Source organism: Pteropus alecto, unplaced genomic scaffold (assembly GCF_000325575.1).
Source record: "Pteropus alecto unplaced genomic scaffold, ASM32557v1 scaffold7, whole genome shotgun sequence".
NCBI classification, from domain to species: Eukaryota; Metazoa; Chordata; class Mammalia; order Chiroptera; family Pteropodidae; genus Pteropus; species Pteropus alecto.
In genome coordinates this window covers 30,668,184-30,684,075 of record NW_006494614.1, presented here as the reverse complement: position 1 = coordinate 30,684,075, position 15,892 = coordinate 30,668,184, and the positions used below count along the sequence as shown (strand labels likewise).

Sequence of the window (15,892 nt, the reverse complement as noted above, 5' to 3'; positions counted from 1 at the left end):
ACCCACCCACCACCCCGCTCGAAACCACTCCAGCCATACTTTGGTCCTTATCACTAAATTAAAACAGATTTTCTGTTGTCAATGCAATGGCTATGCATTTTATTCAATCTAGTAGCAGCATTTGACACAGTTAATCTCCCTCTCACAAGAAACATCTTTTTTCTCTTGGTTCAAAGATAACAGTCTCCTCTGTTTTCCTTCTATCTTGCCAACCACTCCTCATCATTTTCTTTTGCTGGCTCTTCCTCATCTTTCTACTCTCTGAATGTTGGAGTGTCCCAGGACTTTGTCCTTCGAGCCCTTTTTTTTGTTCTCTTTAAATGGCATGGAATATTGATACTCCTAATTTATATCTCTAGCCAAGATTTTTCCTTTGAAGTCCAGAGTTATATATCCTACTGCCTTCTTGTTAAATTAACTTGGATGTCTAATACCTATCTCAAACTTAACATGATTAAAACTGAATTTCATTTATTTTCCTCCCAAACTCGTTCTTCCTATATTGTCCTTATCACAGTAAATGGCAACAATGCCCATCCTGCGCTCAGGATTTATTCTTGAGCCCTCAATTTCTTGAACAACTCTTATCTGCTCTTCTTTTAAAATATATTCAGAATCTGGCTACTTCTTACTGTCTTACTCAGGTCCAAGTCACCATTACCTCTCACCTGCACTATTGCAACGGCCTCTCAACTATTCCTTCTATTTATACCACAGCCCTCCTACTGTCTATCTTCAGAGAGCAGCCAGAGTGATAGTAAAAAAGTGTAAGTCAGATAATATACCTTCCCTCTGCTCACAATTCTCCATGATCTCGCACCCCTGTTTCTTCTCTGACTTCATCTCTGATCACTCTCTCCCTTGCTCACTCTTTTCCAGCCACACTGGACTCCTTGATTTTTCTTAATGTTCTCATATCCCTGCCTCATGGCCTTTGTATTTTCAGTGCTCTCTGCCTGAAAAGGTCTCCCCTCATATTTTCTCTTACTCCCTAACTTTTTTCTAGTCTGTTTGCAAATATCATCTTGTCAGTGAAGCCTTTCCTGACTCCTCCATGTAACACAGCAGCCCCTCTTTGAGTCACTCTCAGCCTTCCTTTACTCTGTTATTTTTCTTCATAGACTTATCACTACCTAACTGACACAATGAATATTTATGTCCCCCTGCCATTTTATTGTGAGATCCTTGAAGACAAAGATTTTATCTGTCTATTCATTGCCAAGTCTACAGTGTCTAGAGTAATGTCTGGGATATAATTATTGGTGTTCAATTAATATTTGTCAAATGAATGATAGATTGAAATTAAAGTGAGCCCCAAAACCAAGGACAGGAGGCTATAAAAGAGAATTTAGAAAACAAAAACAAATGCACTTGAAAATAAAAATATGACAGCTGGAATTAAATCTAATAGACAGGTTTGAAGACAGAGTGGAGAAAATTCTCCCAGAAAATAAAAGGGAAAGGCAAAGAGATGGAAAATAGAAAAGAAAAGATGACAAACTTAAAAGATCAGGATAGAAGGAAAAATAATGAAATACTAGGAATTCCAGAAAGTGAGATAAGAGAAGTGAAAGAGAAAAAATTATCAAAGAAAGAATTCAATAAATTTCTCGCAAGTGAAGAACATGTGTTTCCAGATTAATATACATGCCAAGGGAATACAAAATTATACAATACTCATGTAAGGTTATTGGCCTACATCTAACAAAATATATATGCATTTACCATTAGACCAAGCAATCACACTCTAAGATTCTATCCAAAGAAATACTTGCAAATATGCCAAATGACATATGCACATGGATATTTATTATAGAGTTATTTGTAATAATAAAATACTGAAAACAATCCAGATGTCTATCAATAGGGAATGATTGAATAAACTATGTTATCCAGTTGTAAATAAAATTTTGAGTGATAGAAGAAATGTGACTATAAATGGAAAATTAGATAATATTAAGGCACTACTATTTATTTTTATAGAGGTAATAATGACATCATAAATATGTTAAGAGAAAACTCATCTTTTAGACATGCATGTTGAAGGACTTAGGGGTGAAATAATAGATGTCTTGTATTACATTTAAAATATTCCAGAAAAAAAATTTAAAGAAAGGGATGGATGAAACAAGGCTGGAAAAAATGTTTATAACTGTTTCATCTAGGTGATTGTATATAGGTGTTCATTACATTATTCTGTTCAATTTTACATATATTTGAAAATTACCATAATAAAAAAATTTATCTCCAAACATGATAGATTTTATATTACCATCACTAATGTACATTGTCCAAAAATTAGTATATGCTTGAGACAATGATAGTCCTAAAAGCTGAGAGAGAGAAAGAGACAGAGACAGAGAATAGGTCTCCTAAAAAGGGGTAGAAATTACAATGGCACTGGAGTCCTCAATAGCAAACTTGACCCCAGAAGACTATAAAAAAATTCCTTCAAAATTCTGAGGAAACACCCCACATAATGGGAGAAAATATTTGAAAATTATCTTATTTGAAAATATTATATAACTAATGAGACTTGTATCCAAAATGTAAAAAGAATTTCTACAATTCAACAAGAAATAGACAAATAACCCAATTAAAATGTCAGCAAAGAATCTAATAGACATATCCATAAAGATGTACAAATTGCCAATGATCACATGAAAAGATGCCCAACATCACTGGTAATTAGGGGATACAAATCAAAATAACATTAAGATACTATTTCACATCCACTAGGATGGTAACAATACAAAAGACAATAACAAGTGTTAGGAAAGCTATAAAGAAACTGAAATCTTCAATCTCACCATACTGGTGGGATTGTAAAATGATACAGCCTCTTTGACAGATTTAAACTGTTGAACATAGAGTTACTGTATAACTCACAATTCTACTCCTAGGTGTATACCCAAGAGAATGGAAAACATATTTCCATGTAAAAATGTGTATTTGAATATTCATAGCAGCATTATTCATAATAGCCAAAAAGAGAAAACAATCCAAATATTAATTAACTGATAAATGGATAAACTATTATATCCATGCAATGGAATATTATTTAGCCATTAAAAGAAATATTAATATTACGACATGGATGAAGCTTGGAAACATTATACTAAGTGAAAAAAAGTTAATCACAAAGTACATATTATGGACATATACATATGTCCAGAATAGGCCAATTCATGTAAACATAAAGATGATTTGTGGTTACTAGGAGATGGGGGAAATGGAAAATTACTGCTAATGGTTCAAAGTTTCTTTGGGGGCTAATGAAAATATTTAAGAATTAGATCGTGGTCACAACTGCACAACTCTCTGACGATACTTAAAACCACTGAATTGTGTACTTTAAATGGATGGACTTTATGTTATGTAAATTCTGTTTCCATAAGCTGTTATTTTAAAACCTTTGAAGGCATGACCATGCATCAGGTCAAGTTGGTGGCTTAGTTGGTGGCAAAGTCATTCTCTGACTTTGTTGATTGTGATCAAACATAATTAAAGACATTCAAGAAGCTGGCTCAGTTTACTAATCCAGAAACTCTAGGCTATTTTGGATTTGCCAATCTTCCCAATCAAGTCCAGTAAAAATGCTTTTTGAGCTCATACTAATGATTGAAAATCTACACCCATAGATAGCTTTTCTTGATTGATATCCAGCTCAGAATAATTTTATACAGAACACAGAAAATTGAAAAAACTGTCTAAATTGAGGCTTTAAGAGTTAAGAGTAAAGAGAGGAAGTCAGCTGTGACTTAAAGCAGTGGGAGCACCAAGATATGCCAATGCAATGAACCGCAAAGTTTAATATTATCTCTTATATTAATGAGCAGTGTGAATTATATATGCATGATAAACATGGTTTGAACAGGTGGTCACTTCACAGATAACACAATGCATTGTTGCTTTTACTCGATTTCACCTTTTGAGCATGAACTTAAATCCTTAGAAGCTAAATTTATGAAGAGAATACACATTAAGGTGTATTATTATACTTGTAATTGCAAAACTGACAAACGTCACTCTGAAGGATAGATTCTTGATGACATTGAGAAACATAAAATCAAAGTTTATCACTTACTTGAAGAAGAATGAGATGAAGGTGAAGAGTTTAAAGATTGGGCCCTTTCAAGTATAGTATTCCAATTTTTGTGATAGAATCCAACCGATCGATAGAAATGAGTGGCAGGAGGTGAGAAGTCATTTCTCTCCAACGGCTGTGAAGATACTAAGGACAGCACTCATTGCCCATCTCCAGATCTTAAGTGGGTAACTACCCAGGACTTTCACTCTGAAAAGTTTCACTCTGAAAGGTTTAAGGGAAACAACAGAAAAGTGAAAAATGAAAATGTGAATAAAGACTAGACCTTTTCCTTGCTGGAAAAGCTTGTCACGTGCAAGAGACATGCACACAAATGCAAGCATAGATTCAAATGCAAATTCAAGGCAGAGATGGAGATAGCAGTGCTCAAGAGCACCTGTGTAAGAAAACATGCCAAAGCAAGAATGAATCCAGCTGTGGTTTTCATGGGATGGTTGGAAGAATGCCAATCCTTTTAACAATTTTGGTGGAATTTAATTTTGGTTTTATCACTAGATGGGTTGTAAGTTTTTCTAAAAAGTACTTTAACATTATTTATCATTATTATGGTTTTTATTTATGTTATAAATTTATTTTCATTTTCCTTCCTGTTTAACCACAAATGTTGGAATTGGTTTTCAATGACTGCTCAGCATATATCATTAAACAATAAATTTCTTTGAAGTCAACCACCCTAACAAGCTAATCACTAATAATAATACAATCAAGGAAATAATATATCAAGGAAAAAATTAATTTTCATCTAAAATGCTATTGAGTGGTAGGACATCTACCTATTGATACAGGAAAACTAGCTGCTGGGGCCAATGATGAGGACATTTCTTAGCATGCAGCCCCACTTTAAGTCCACTTCTTTGTTCTTGCTGCATATCTTTGAGCACACTTAACACCGCTCTGCTGCTACCATTTAATACAAATAACTCAACTGTGCATTTATCTTCTTACCAAATAAAACAGTGGAAAACCATACAATGAGATATATATGGTCATGGTTAAGTAGCTTGTTAAAAATATATATATATCTGGAGGTCATTTTTTAAAGTCCTCTGGATTCTGACGCTAAATAACTTTAAAACCATGATTGCAGCAAACTCATTACAAGCCATTTGTAGTTTATTGTCTTCTCCTAAAATGTTTATTCATAGAAAGTCAATATTGATTATACTGTGCTACAGAGAATAATCAAAATAGCCTATAAGCTCCAGTTATTGGATTTTAAGTTAAGATTCTTATCCACAAAATGAGAGCATAAGATTATTTTTGCTAACTAAATTTGAAAATAATGTTCTCTCTTTTTAAAGACAGTTTTAAAGGCCTTAATAAACCTGTTCAAAAACTATTTTAAGGGTCAGCCCTAGCAACAGATATTAGGTTCATTTGAGGATGAAGTCTTCGAGATCCCAGACCAGAGATTCCCTTGTAGCTTTGGCCAAATGGAACCCTAATACCTACCAGGTCTTTTCACCTTGTACAGTTCCCTTTTTGGATAATTTTCTGATGGAATGTGATTACCAATGTTAGCTCTATTGTGTTTACATCATCTCACCCATTGTCATTCCCTTCATTTTAAGTAATACAAATTTCTCCATGTGTTGTACAAGAATAAAATGTATTTGAAATCAATGCCAGCTGAAGCTGACGATCAAAGCTATTTATTTTCACCCGCTGTGTGCAAAATGTGGCCTTTATCTTCACTTTTTTTAATGTATCTTACTGTAGTACATTAATATGGAAGTTGATGTTCAAAGTGCTTGCTTTTTTTTCGAACTTTCTGCTGATGCTTTGAAGTTAGTCCCCCAATATTGATATATCAAAGGGAACTAATGGGAATAAAGACAGCAGGGGATGTTGGTTTATTTTTATTTTCATTTTCATCAATGGGATATATAGAGATTGAAAGGAAGTTTAATTTAAGGATGAGGTGTGGTTTTTACTTTATATTTGGTCAGACCCCCCCCCCAAATGTTAAAAATACTAGTTTTGAAGGGATACTACTTTAAAAAAATATTCAAGTTTTTCACTAATTCTGTGACTTTACCATTAAATAATTATGAATGGTCAAATGTAACATGGTTTGTTTTTAAGAAAAGTTTTTATCATTTACCTTTAGAAACTCTAATAATATGTTACATTTGAGTTATTATGCACATTCTTACCAAGAGAAAATATTAAATGATTTCCGTACATTACATAGAAGGACAGTTATTTTAATTACTTTGACATTTGCTAATTATACTAGAGAAAACTTTTAAAACATCTATTTGTCAATTACCACTATAAATCAAGCCTGTGATATTTAAGCAAAACTATTACTCAGTGGAAGTTAATCTTTAATAATGTTTATGGGAGTGGAAGAACCTATACTTTTAATATCACTTTGTTTTGCTGCCTAGATTCAAAAAATGCTTTTGCTAATGATATTTTATATATCTTATTTTACCAAGAGGTTACTAATATCTATCTATAAAAATGTATTTTGGAAACACTGTTTTACACAATAATCTTCTATCCACCAAACTAACTTTTTATCAATAAAATACTATGTTTAGATATTTCCAAAACATTTAAGAGAAAATGATTTCCACCCTGGAATTCTATTACAAGCGAAATTAGCAATCAATTGTAAGGGTAGTATTAAAACATTTTTAAACATTTAAGTTCTCAAAACTTATTATCCATGCAACTTTTCTTAGGAAGTTATCAATGAATATGTTCTAATAAAATGAGGGAGCAAACCAAGATAGAAGAAAGCATAAATCCATCAAGTAGGTGAAGCAATCAGAAGAGAGACGAAAGGAGTCTAAGTTAATGATGAAAGCTAATCCAAGGGCAACAGGTCTGGAGAACAGCCACAATGACAGAAGACTCCAGGAGCTATTCTCCAAGAAATGATGATAGTGATGGGCAGCCTGATAGGTAAGGACATTTTTAAAAGATCTATGTCTCTAGAGTTGAGTTTAGGAATAAATTAGAAAAAAAAAATTATTTTGGAGGTATTTTTCTAGAACACTAAAAAAATTATTAGAGAAACAAAAATTTATATAAAATAAGAACTATAATCATAGTATACTATGTGACCTAGCTATGAATAAAATTTATATGAGAATAATAATGTAAGCAATGAATATAGAACTAAATATTATTATATAAATATATCAGAATATAGGAAGGGTAGATGTGTGTGTGTGAATACTTTCATGTGTAAACAACTGCAATACCCTAGGCCTATTTGGAAGGGAGCTATGAGAGCTATAGCCTCTTCTGTAAATGGAAAGTCAATAGATAATAGCTAATACTACAAAAACTAAGACTTTCAATATAATCACGTTACTTAGAAATATGGAGATAAACTCCAAAAGAAAGAGCTAAGAAAGTTGAAAGTGGTTGCCTATGCAAAACAGAAATAAGGTAGGGAAATATTGTATTTTTATAACAAACATTGTAGAACTCTGACCATGAAAATATGTACAACTTTGATTAAAATATAATTTTTTAAAAGAGAAAAATATTATGTGTGTGTGTGTGTGTGTGTGTGTGTATTCAGAATTCACTTCATTCTAGCTACTATTCAGTACTCAACTCTATACAAGAAAAGAGAAACCTTAAAACAGAGGCTCAAAATGTCTTGAATATAAGTCTTTAAGAAATGGTAATTAACTTTTGAGGATGATCACTGACTCCTTCCAGAATCTGGTACAAATTAAGATCTCTCCACAGAGAAAAATGAAGTCAAAATTCCACAGAGTACCACAGACTTCCTGAACTCATTCATAGATACTCTGGATAGCCGAGTATCACAATTTAAGAACCCTTATCTTGGAAAAAGTAATAAATATGCAGACATAATGTCAAAGCCTTGAAATGGGCTACATGAAAATTGTTTTTTTACTCACCTGAGTGGCATTCACAAAACCAGCTGTGATTACATAGTCACACGGCAAGGGGTGAGCCACTACATCTTTTCATACAGGTCTACTGTTCTAAGCAGATCTCAAATAAAACCAGACTTTGAGCCTCTGAAATTATTTCCTGCTCTTGGTGTTTTAAGATGAGAGGGCAGTGTTTCTCTCGTGTATGAAATAGATCTCTTTGTTTCAAAGAAAGCATACCTTAGAGATTTGATTGCACAGGATCTCCACACATTTCCTCTCCATTTGCAATGCTTTGTTTAGTTAGAAAGTGAAGGTCCACAGTTTCATCTTCTGGACCCAATTTGGCCACAAAGGATTAAAGAAACCAAAACCAGATTCTTTTCACATTAAAAATGATGAAGGCCCTATGGAATTTGGTATATGAATGTTTACACTTAACATAGAAAGTCTTCAAAACACTAGTGAGGCGAACCAGAATTGGCCAGGAAAGCATATTTTCCAGATTTTGAGTCATTTGCAGGGGTCCATTTTAGGGTTTTTGAGATATTTTATAGAAGACATACACTGAAAGAAAATAAAAACTAAATTAAGAAGCATTAGATAAAATACCAGTTTGGAGTGGCTTCGAACCTGAGAGTTTTCACAGATGTACAATGACTATCTGTTGAGTAAGACTTTGCACCAATCATTCTCTACATTAATCTATAATCTATATATAGCCTGCTGCTAAATTAAAAAGAAGCGATATTATATTAGTTACAAAACGAAGAAGAAAATTTAAGCTACTTTTTTTTCATGCCGACAGGTCTCTATACCTGAAAGATATTAAGTAAAATTTTGCCAGATACTCACACAAAAGAAAAACAACTTAATTTCTTTTTCAGTCTTTTTAGAACTGGTCAATTGCAAAGCTACCCTCTCCTCTCCCACCCTTTCTTTAAAAAATTATAAAAAGCTACCTCAGAAAGTACTAATTTTCCATCTGGGGGCCTGTATTCAATTGAATTTCACCAAAAGCCCTCTCGATTTCTTTCATCTTTCCAAAAAAGGCTCTCATGAACAGAAATATTTAATAAAATTATTTTTCACTATCAGTTAAAACACTTCCGTCATGTTTTCCCACAAAATAAAAACAAAGAATCCCAACAGAATTTAAAAATAAAAATTAAGAATAAAACCTGAAAAAATAATATATTAATTGCGTGCAACGAATCATAGGGATATGATAAAAGACAAATCGAGTAGTTTACCACTGAAGAGGTGATTTCTCTAACAGCAGTTTGAGGAGAGGACTTCAAGCAGCTCCGTAACTTGCAATCTTTATGACTTTCAAAATTACAGATCAGTACCCAGCCATGCCATCTCTCCAGTCCATCTCAACGGCCCACTTACCCTTCATTGGAGGCAAACTAGAAGTGCATTTTTTTTCTACCAATTATCGTTTAATTGATCTACTTCATTACACAGAACAGAATCATTTGCAGATAAGTATTTAACAACACTTTTTAAACAAATAGTGGAGAATGGCGATTGGAAAATTAGATGAAATTTTACACTAACTCAGAAGCTCTATTTGCACTAATTTCATTAACACCCTCTAACCACTAAAGCTTTTCCTTTACTTGTCTTATTTACTGGTTTGCTAACTGGAAGACAGATGGAGCTGTCATTCTTTTCAGAGTTAGAACTCTCTTCTGGATGGCATGACCAAAACTATAAATTTACTTCATCTCTGTAACCCCCATGTTTTAGTGTCTTGCCCAATATCCCTTTACTTCAAATATTTAAGAGACTGTTTTGTGTCTTTTGGACATATACACCCGGAACAAGTCAAGAACCCTATTTATATTTCTCGTCTTTCAAAAGACTGCCCGTGACATCACCCCAAGGGCATAGCTAAAGCTCTTGTTCATCTACACTAAACTCCGATTTTATTTGGATAACCTGTGTCTTCCAAAAAGCCAAAGGCTTCACCAACCTTCCATGGCAATTCCATCCTTCGCCATTGACTGATTTAGGAGTAGTCCTATGATGCAATTTTGGCTACTCACTCACCAAGAGAGGCTTACAAAGGGTTACATGGGACGATCATGCCCTTAAAAAGACAGGCAGGGAAAAAAGAGCCCCACACTTCCTCTGGGAACACTGTCATGTCTGAGGGTGATTGCTGCAGCCTGTCATTACCAGCCCAAGAATAAAGCTAACCCTCATGGATGGTAGAACAAAGAGGGTCACAGAGAAGCAAAGACAGAGCCCAAAACATTATGCCTGGAACGTACCCTCCTTATTGCTCAAGCCAGTGGGTCCAGGTATTCTCTGATCCTTTTACCAGACAGCATCCTAACATATTCACAGGGTAAACCTGGAGGACCTTTGTCCAGGAGATCTTCTTTGGTCTCTGCTCTGTTTTTTGCTAATATTCTCACAATTCTCACTCTCCAAGTGTAATAAGTGGTTAAATGAACCGAAGGGGAAAACATTCCTAGGCCAAAACATTCATTAAATTTCCCTTAATGTCATCAGAAATAGGCCAGATTCCCTGAAAAAAATCTCAAGATATATCTTTGGGAAAAGCTTGGAAAATAAGTTATAATAATTACTAATGATACAGAGTAATGGCCCCACAAAGGGAGATTGTGGGCAATAACCATTTGAGTAATTATTTTCGTTCATTTGGGGATTTAAAGAAAAAGAGTTATACTTAGTTCTAAAAACAAATAAATAACAACAACAACAACAAAATCCAGAAGCCATAGAAATAAAGACAAAGTAGGAAAGTATAATTTTTTAAAAAACATTTAGCACAAAAATATAGTTCTCTCCAAACAGGGGAACTTAATATAGTTTGCTTGAGAGGTTTCACTTCTAAATAAATCATATTTTAAAATCAGCGATGGATAAGCACAATAAATAACTTCATCACTAATTGTATATTATCAGTATTAAAATGTACAATTCCTCCTTCTCTAAGTGGGCTACTGAACATTGTAGGGATATCTATAGAAAGCTAGATCTCAATTTATACCAATAACAAGGTTTTAAAAATGAACTAAACATGAGGGGCTCAACAGTCAGAGGTGGTTTCAAGTTGTTGTGGACTTTAGCTAGTTGCTAGGATAATACTCAATACATCAAGTTAAGAATAGAGGACAGTGATCTAACTAGCTGCCTGCATTTCCCTGGAACACCTAGGTGAATGTCATTCTGCTTTCTCTTAAACAGACAAAACTAACTCTTCAGATGGAATTGGTAGAAAGTGAAAGACTGAGTCTAATGTGGTAAGAAGCTGTTAAAAGATTAGTTTTGGCTTTTGGTGGAAAAACAATTATGCTGAATTACAAACACATCTGCCACACACTCAGCAAACTATCAGAGAAGTCAGATTTTCCTCACATTTTACTTCTTGGAAACTTTTCAATTTTCAAATAGAATACAGTGCTCTAGTTATTGCTTACATGAATTTTCTTTAAATAAACTCAGAACAAATTTAGAAAGCCTGATATTGTTTCCTATAGAACTTTTTTTTTTCCAACCACTTACCCAAAAGGAAATAAAAGTTACACTCTCTATTTCTGTAGTGCTTTACAGTTTTCAAAATTCTTTAATGGGCATTCACTTGATAAAGAACATTCAATCACTCACTTGCATTAACTCACTTGATCAAGAACAGCAAACTTAGCAAGCTTCTTACAGCTCTACTTAGAGCAATTCTACAAAGAAAAGGGTGTTCATTTGTGTCTATGGGCCCATTCATTCATTCATTCAGTAAAAATTCATTGCCTGCTACATGTCAGATGCTGCTCTAAACTCTGGGAATACAGCTGTGGGAAAAAGAGATGGACGAAATTTCAGTCCTCAGAATGCTCACATCCTCATAAATGCAGCATAACTGTTTTACATATTTCCATCTAGTTATGGTCCAGACAATCAAATAGCTTAGTTTTTCTGTGCTGCAGTGTGGAAGGAGATCTATATAATTATTTGAAGGAGCAAAACCCAAAAACTAATAAATTGAGATAGATTATTGTTTAACAGTATGGAGAAAGTTTATCAATTTGTGAAGTAAAAAAATCGGGATCTTTTGAAGTATTTCTCAAGTAAGAGAGTGGGTTTTCCATTCATCATGAATCCAGTGAAGAACAATGAACATCACAGTACTTCTTATACCCATCCATCACACAGAGATTTATTACATGCAAGGCATATTACATTTGCTTTCACTTGAATACTTACATTAACTCTTAGATATTAGTATAATTATTTAGTTGGTGATTATCTCCCTCCTCAGAGTGACCTATGCCTGATCACCTCACTCTAGCAGTTTGTCATGTCCAGTTCACCCTGCACATCATGGAATTAGACAGCCACCCCTGGAGTGCTCTCTCCATATCATATTAAAACACACTAAACTTGGGTAACAAAAATTCAATGGGTAATCTAGCACCCACTAGTCATAAGTCTAGCCACTTGTTACTTTAGAAATGGAAATGTAGGGTTCTGAAAACATTGGGCACAGGATACTCCTTTTATGGGGGAATAGATATGGTCACAGTGACAGGCAGGACTAGGTAGGGTAAAGTTTTCCCCCTGGGGAGCCAGGGCAAGGCTAGGCTTACCAGAGGCTGGGACTCACCAAAGACAAACATGCTTGTTTTGTAATTTGCCTGAGAGTTTCACTTTTCTTTAACTTACCAGACATATTTCCTGGGTATGAGACAAAAACAAGGAGAAAACTTCCAGCAACCTAACTCCTGATGGACCTGTCCCCTCATTGTGCACCAAGTACATGAAACCTGTATGGGGAAAGGTCTGTGATAATGGGGCACAGTTGAGACAGAGAGAGAAAGGAAAAGAAATGAGTCTTCTCTTCAAGAGAAAAAACTGTCCTTATCTAGGTCAACACAAATTAGTAATCTAAAAAAATTTACTATAGCACTCTTTTCATCTCTCATATGTCTCCGGAATGCAAAATTTTTTCTTAAAAATTGCTGATCCTGTACAAGTTCCATTCTCCCAGGTGCATTTTAATTACTAAAACATTTACCCAGAGTTAATAGATTCACGGTTAGTTAACATCATTACTTCATTAGACTGATCCTGCTAGGTAATATAGGGGAGGGAGGTTATTTTTTGGGGGGGGATGGATTTTAGTTTAAGGGCATCCCTTTCAAGGCTCAGCAGTAGGGTTTTCATGGGATGCTTCAAGAACAGAGCATGTCTACACTGCAGAAGCCCTCTGTGCTACAACCACCCCCTCCAGAATACCTACAAGAGAATATCCTTCCTTGTCCATAGCTGGCCCTAGGGTTTACAGGTAGAAACAACAGTAAACTGAGCAGAGTCTTGCTGCCTCCTTGGGGGGTGTGAAAATCTCTTTACACTGGAAGAACTGTTAGAGCCATCATCTGTCTTTCTGGAATGGTCACTACAGATTGTGGGTCAAAATTCTATCTTTATATGTGATCTGACCACTGTCCCTTGGTATATTCAATTTTTTATCTTCACACTGGAGAGTAGTTAGACCACTCAGAATTCAGAAGGCTCAGCCTGTCCTACGACTGATGCCTGTAGGTTCTTTTTGATTTCCGCTGAAGGCTGGATGCTAGATAAACTCTGGTTTTAGTTACAAAACCCAAAGGATCTGAGGAAGCCAAGTATGTGTGCCAAGCAGTTCTGGCCTTCAGTATTTATCAAGGACCTGGTTGCAATTGAATCCTTACAGTTTTAGAAAGGAATCTCGCTAAGAGTCCAGAAAGAATCATCTAGTGTCACATGGGGATAGATTTATTGGTAAAAAGGCTAACGATAAGAGAATTATGAAATCTTCTTAGTCTGTTATTTAAAAGATGCCAAAGTACTTAGCATCTATTAAATGGCAAAAGCACATACAAAAATTTAAGAGTCTGTTGACCTCTAAGTCTACCCATGAGCCTAGGGAAGCTTTGAACTCTTGAGAGGACTGTGTCTAGCTAATAATCCTCTGGGGATATGAGGTGACAGATGCACTGAAACCTCCTCAAGAACCAGTTTTCCCCGATAGCCAGAAGTCACAGAATAACAGAGCTGTGTGAGGCGACCTTGGCAAAGACATGCAAGTCATGCTGGCCATTGAGTTCAGGAGGAGGTCAAGATTTGTACAGTGCACACCACCCAATTACAATCTATTTGTGGAAAGCGTAATGTGTATTTTCGTTAAAGGACAACCATATGCCGAGAAGAATTAAGTTGGCAGTCTGGTGTTTAAAGGATCCAGATCATAACCAAATAAAGTAAGTGCAGAAGGAAAATTTCACAAACAAATATTTGACTCAAGTGGAGATATGCTGAAATGACAGATAAAAATGAACTATATGTAGCATTAGTTGTGTCAAAGTCTTCAAGGTGACAAAAAAGTCACACAGCTTTTTTAAATGGACAAGCCCTGAAAGATGAGGCCCTGGTCAAGCAATTCATTTACTTTCCAGCTGACCACAAACTTACCAATAAGCCATGAAATTGTGTCTGGAGTCCAACTATGGCCAGGCCCATGAAGTCAATTCGTCACTTTCTGGAATGGCTTTCAAAAATTAAAAATAGAAAGACACTCAATGAAAAACTAGATACTGCATTGTGTGATGAGTCTCATTGGACTAAGAAAAAAGCACAATTTAACTTTATATTTATAGGAAGAGAGTTGAAATGAGGATTATCTAAAAGGCCTTCCAAAAATAAATTAGTAAAGAGACTCCTCTCCTTGATATTTTCAAACCATGGCTTTGAGCAGCAAGGGGTTAGCTGGGTGCGTGACTAAGGCACTGTGTAGGTATGTTTCCATGCCTTCTAGAGAATTACACACAATCATAGAATTACTTCTGCTTCCTGACAGCATGGAATCTGCAATAAAACCCTGCTTCCTTGAACCCTCTCCAAAATCATCAAGCATAAGCCCAAATCTTTAATAAGTCCTTTCTAACATGGCCTTGCTGAGACACCCCACAATTTCCCATGCAGTAAAGTTGCCCTCATTGGAATTTATTGATAAAGCTAAACTTTCTTCCACTACAGGTGGATCCCTGGTAGTACCTCACCGGAGGGCATTGTCAATGTAATAATAGACTAAAGTACTAGTACAATCTTACAGTTCAAACTGAAGCAAGCTGTGTACGCACCTATTACCAGTTACTGTGGGAAATTCGGTCAAATTTCTTTTAAGGTTCACTCCTAATCATTCTTTAAAACATGATCAAAAATCATTAGTTTACAGCCATGCTACCCTGAACAAGCCCGATTGCATTTGATCTCGGAAGCTAAGCAGGGTCGGGCCTGGTTAATACTTGGATGGGAGACCACCTAGGAAAACCAGGTGCTGTAGGCATAGAAAATAAAATTTAAAAATAAGGGATTGTAAGCTGACAAGTTCCTTGCAATCTGTGAGGTCAACCAAGGGTTGCCTAGCCTAAAAAAAAAAAAAAAAATAGTCAATGTGATTCAGGACAGGGCAAATTCCCCCAAGTTGGGTGGAGCTCAAGTCCTGCACTGAGAGAGAGAGAGAAAGAGAGAGAGAAACAATGAGAGGGACCCCCAAGTGATCAGGGAATTCGGTTTATACATCAGTCTTAGTTTCTATGAATTACAGTTGTAAGACTTTATCTACCTATTTACCTTTGATGGTATGGGTATACAGTGTGAAAGTGAGGGTATGTAGCAAGAAAGAAAGGGGTATGTGGCAAGAAAGCCTGTTAGCAATTCCTAGCCTTTTATCCATAGGTTCCCCTCGGTTTTGACTATAGAAAGAATGATTGTGTTCATTTTGTGGAGGGCGTAACTTAAAGACTCTGTTTTCCTGTTTTCCCTTCACGCTGTGGGTAAATGGTTTGTTAACAATCTTTCTTTGTTCTGTAGGTTTCCTCATGGTCTGGCCATAGGGCTGATC

At 35.3% G+C, this 15,892-nt stretch overlaps 1 long non-coding RNA gene and 1 pseudogene across 1 annotated transcript in view; both read left to right on the top strand.

The window, feature by feature from the left end:
• LOC112474573 overlaps positions 1 to 15,892 on the top strand; it is a 48,980-nt gene that overhangs the window by 26,414 nt on the left and 6,674 nt on the right. The gene's annotated exons all lie outside the window — the stretch shown is intronic.
• On the top strand, positions 15,216 to 15,334 carry LOC112474693 (annotated as a pseudogene).